The sequence below is a fragment of the Suricata suricatta genome, chromosome 7 (assembly GCF_006229205.1).
Source record: "Suricata suricatta isolate VVHF042 chromosome 7, meerkat_22Aug2017_6uvM2_HiC, whole genome shotgun sequence".
Lineage (NCBI taxonomy): Eukaryota > Metazoa > Chordata > Mammalia > Carnivora > Herpestidae > Suricata > Suricata suricatta.
In genome coordinates, this window is record NC_043706.1 from 96,947,934 (window position 1) to 96,953,571 (window position 5,638).

Consider the following 5,638-nt stretch of genomic DNA (forward strand, 5'->3'; position numbering starts at 1 on the left):
TTAATTATCTATTAATTTTTTGCTTAACATTACCCTACTTAATCTAATTACTTAGTAAAAATTGGGAAAAATCAATATTTTTTATTTTCAATAAGTTTTTAAAGTGCAAGTAGTTTTCATGAAATCTTTCTAGCTTATCATGTGATATAAATAATTTTGTTGGGGCACCTGGGTGGCTCAGACGGTTGAGCGACTGACTCTTGATTTTGGTGACGGACATTATCTCATGGTTCATGGGTCCCGACTGGCATGGGGCTCCATGCTGACCGCTTGCTGGGAGCCTGGAGCCTGCTTCAGATGCTGTGTCTCCTCTCTCTGCCCTTCCCCGCTCATGTTCTGTCTCATTTTGTCTCAAAAATAAATAAATGTAAAAAAAAAATCTAATTTTAAATAGATAAAAAATAAAGTTTTGGCATGAGAGTGTCCTATGGCTTCAATAAGGCAAAACCATAGGTAATATTTTTTACAACTTTCTTTTTCTTTGCTTTTGTGAATGTATATATAGAAGGTAAAGATGTGGAAATTAATATGTATGTATATATATATATATATATATGTATGTGTGTATATATTTATTTTTTGTAGTTTCAAGTTTTTATTTAAATTCCAGCTAGTTAAGATATAGTGCAATACTAGCTTCAGGTGTAGAATTCAGTGTGGAAATTAATTTTTAAGACTTCTTCACGTCTATGTACCATTTAGAAAGTCTTCACACCTCTCTAAAGTTTGTATTCTGAAGACTGCTGTTTTATTTACCTAAACATGGTCAAATTGCTCTTAAAAGTACTGTATGCCCCTACCACTGGCATTTGAATGTTGCCATATCTCCACATGCCTGCCAAAGCCTTGTATTATCAGACTTTTCTTCATGTTTGCTAATTGGATGGAAGTGAAATGGTATCAGATGGTTGTTTAAATGTGCCTTTTCATAATGACTTGTGATGGTTGGCATCATTAAATATATATGATGGTCGATTGTGTTCTCTTTTCTCTAAATCATCTGGCCATATATCTTTTTCCACTTTGGGGTTTTTCTTTTTTTTTATTGATTTTTAGCAGGTCTTGATACATTCTAGCCTTTTGTCATATTCAACTGAAATCAGAATTGCACATATTCTTTCCTTTTTATGTCATCATTTTACTTGTTTATATTATGCTTTGCTGTATTAAAATCAGAAATTTTCACAGTTTACCTTTCTTTGTTTCATAGGTTTTTGTTCTGTTTAGGAAATAGTTTTAACCTTGGGGTTATAAATGTATTCTTCCATAATTTCTCTTAAAAATGTTAGTCTTATTTTTTGCTTTCCAGGGTTTCATCCATCTGCAAAATATCTTTTTATGTATGTATGAAATAAAAATAATTGATTTATTCTTATGGATAATAATTGCCCTAGAACCATTTACAGCAATTCCCTTTTCATCAATTTATAAAGCCATTTCATCACACGACAAGTTTCTGTATATGTCCATTGCTGGTTCTTGAATCTCTTGTTTAAATAACTACACTGTGTTTAATGCTATTATTACATATTCTTAGGTTATTGAGGCACAACATAAATACCACAAAATTCATTCTGTGCAGGTGTATGTCTCAATAATTTTTAATAAATTTATACAGCTGTGCAACTATCACCATGACCCTCATATTAGAACATTTGCGTCATTCCCCAGAAGTTTCCTTATGCCTGTTTGCAGCCAGTCTCCACTCCATCCCCAGCCCCTGGCAGCCGCAGATCTGCTTTCTGTCCCTTACAGATTTGCCATTTATAGAAATTTCATACAAACAGAATCCTACAATATGTGGTCTTTTATGACTTAGCATATATAATACTCTTGACGTTCATCTGTGTCACAGCATGAAATCACGGTTCATGATTTTTAAAAGATGAGTGCCTATTAGCCATTCACATATCTTCTTTGGTGAAATGTCTATTTAAATGTTTTGCCTATATTTTAATTGAATTGGTGCCCTTTTAATACTGAATTATGAGTTTTTAAATCAGATATATGATTTTCAAATTTTTTATCCCAGTTTTTTACTTGTTTCTTCACTTTCTTGATGGTAACTTTAGAAGGACAGAAGGTTTTTATTTAGATAAAATCCAATTTATCAATTTTTTTCTTTTATGAATTGTGCAGTTGGTGTCACATTGAAGATATCTTTGCCTGATTTGAGGGCACAAAGGTTTATCTTCTGTTTTCTTATAGAATTTTTATAATTTTAGCTTTTACACTTATGTCTATGACCCATGTTAAGTTCATTGTTGTAATGGTGTAAGTTAAGAATTTAAGTTAGTTTTAGAATATTTTTCCTGTTGGGGGCGCCTGAATGGCTCAATTGGTTGAGCATCAGACTTCTTCCAACTCTTGATTTTGGCTCAGGTCATGATTTTATGCTTGTGGGATTGAGCCAGGTGTCAGGTTCCAGGTCAGGCTCCCGGTTGGGCTCCACATGGGCTCTGCACTGGATGTGGAGCCGGCTTAAGATTCTCTTTCTCCCTCTCCCTTTGCACACTCCTTTTCCCTCTCTCAAAAACAAACAAATGAACAAACAAATAAATATTTTTCCTGTGGTTATCTAATTGTTCTAGCACCATGTGTTGAAATGACTGATTTCTCCCACTGAATTTCTTGGGACCTTTTTTGAAAATCAGTTATTTATTACAATTAAGAAGGGAGATTAAAATGAACCTTGTGGTACCCAATTAGTGACAGAGACACTGTAGCAGTATAAACTCATGTTTACCTTCATATAGATAATGATCTATCTATCTAATTTAATTATTCCATTATATATAAATTGTATTACTATAGATATGTGTACATTGGTTAGTATATATACAGATATTTCCTAGCTCTGTCCTCTGAGAGGGCCTAGAAACAATGCCATCCCTAGAAGCCACATGCAGATCTCCATCTAGGTTTTGGTTTTTAATATCATTCTCCAGTGAAAGAAACCAGGGCTCCTTGGAGAAATTGCAGATTCTAGGTCTGGGTCAGGGAAAATATAAGATGAACCAAGAGATCTTGTGGGAAAATACGAAAGTACTTAAAGACAAAATGATGGGAATATGTGAAAGTGACACGAGATTCAATGTGAAAAGCTCCTAGTGGCCAAAGCTGGGAAGATTTGAAGAACAAAATAAATAATGTAGTATCAGATTATAACCCAGAGTATAAAATCAATTCTCATGAGTTCATAGTGTTATAAATAAATGGTAAAATAAACAAATACAAGAGGAAGAAGAGACAAATATCCCATTCTAAGGAATTAGAAATAAGTCATGTAGATAACTACCTCAAGGAAGTGTTGCATAACTCTCCCACCCTTACATGAAGGCTGTTCTTAGTAACTCCCTCCTAAAGAGTACAGTATGGAGTAGGTGGGGGAGGTGTGGACGAGGAACTTTTCACTAGAATAACTTGACAAGTATTACTGTGGCCAGGTGACCAAAGTCAAAATCTTCTGTGATATCATGTTGATAACATGTATCCTTTTGATAATGGTGTGATAAGAAACACACTTTACCTTTGTGGTCTTTTTTCCCCCACATGCATAACCACAGTCTAAACATGAAAAAGACAGTAGAAAAACTCAGTGTAAGGGACATTCTGTAAAATACTTGACTAGTAATCCTCAAAACGATCAAAGTCATAAAAAACAAAGAAAGGTAGGCAAACTATCATAGTTTAGAGAAGCCTAGGGAGACATCATGACTAAATGTAATGTGGTATCCTGGATGGGATCCTGATGCAGAAAAATAACATTAGTCTATTTTTAATGTTTTTTTAAATTTATTTTTGATACAGAGAGAGACAGAGCATGAGAGGGGGAGGGGCAGAGAGCGAAGGAGACACAGAACCGGAAGCAGGCTCCAGGCTCTGAGCTAGCTGTCAGCACAGAGCCTGATGCGGGGCTCGAACCCACGAGCCATGAGATCTGACCTGAGCCGAAGTCGGAGGCTTAACTGACTGAGCCACCCAGGCGCTCCAACATTAGTCTAAACAAAAGGAATTTAAGTAAAGTATGGACTTTAGCTAATAATATTATAATAATATTGGTTCATTAGTCATGACAGATGTCCCATAATAAGGTAAGATGTTAGCGGTAAGGGGAGTTGGGTGCAGAGTATGCCAAAACTCTTCGCATTATTTGTGCTTCTAAAACTACTCTAAAACTAATTTTGGGTGTGTGTTTTTAAAGGCTTTTGAGAAAAGTTAATATAACCAGGAAACATTGCATAAATACTATTGCCCAGAACATGAAATGAAACAATTGACCATAAGTAGAAGAGGTTATTTGGGGGATTTTCTATGCTTTCTTTTTTTTTTAAGACTTTACTTTGGGGTCACCTGGGTGTCTCAGTTGGCTGAAAGTCTGACTCTGAGCTGAAGTCAGAGGCTTAACTGACTTAGCCACCCAGGTCCTCCCTTCTAAGCACTTCTATTACTGCATTCCCTAGTTTTTATGTTGTGTTCTCTCCCTCAAGTAATTAAATATTTTCTTATTTTCTCTGTGGTTTCTTATTTGACTTTTGTGTTATTTACAAATGTTCAATTTCCAGATATTTGGGATCTTTCAAATTTCTTTCTATTGTTAATTTTTAATTTAATTCTTTTGTGCTCAGAGAACATATTTTATATGATTTCAGTTCTTTTAAATTTACTGAGACTTATTATATGGCCAAGACTATGGTCTATCCTTGAGAATGTTCTGTCTATCCCTTGAAAAGAGTGTATATGCTGCTGTTTTGGAGTGGAGTATTCTATAAATGTCCTGTTAGGTTGTTTGATAGTGTTCAAATCTTCTATATCAGTATTGATTTTCTGCCCATTTGGTCTATCAATTGCTAGAAATGGAGTACTGAAATCACCTTTAATTGCTGAACTGTCAGTTTTTCCTTTTAGTTTGTGTATTTTGGAACGCTAGTATTATAACTTCCATATATATTGACTCTTGATTCATAAAATGTCCTTCTCTTTTAGTAATATTTTTTGGTTTTAATTCTGTTTAAAACATCAATACTAGTATGGCCACCGAGCTCTTTTATGACTCCTGTATATATGGTATGTCTTTCCTCACCCTTTTACTTTCACCCTAGTTGTATATTTAAATGCAAATTGTGTCACTTTTAGGCAACACACAGTTGGATTTTGTTTTTTTTTCATTCAATCTGACAATTTCTGCCTTTTCACTGCAGTGTTTAATCCATTCACTTGAAAAGACATTAATATAGTTGGATTTGGGGGCGCCTGGGTGGCTCAGTCGGTTAAGCATCCAACTTCGGCTCAGGTCAGGATCTCACGGTCTGTGAATTCAAGCCACATGTTGGGGTGGGGGCGCTCTGTGCTGACAGCTTGTAGCCTAGACCCTACTTCAAATTCTGTGTCTCCTTCTCTCTCTCCCCCACTCCCCAACTTATGTCTCTATCTCTCAAAAATGAATAAACATTTAAAAAATTTAAAAACTATAGTTGGATTTATTTCTGCCATTTTTCTCCTTTTTTCCTATATGTCTTATGTCTCTTTTACCCTTTTGTTTTTCCTACACTACAGTTTGTGTATTTAATCAATATTTTAGTATATTTTAAAGTAGCCCCCAGACCCCTCTATCCAGCCCTAGCAACCACAAAACTAC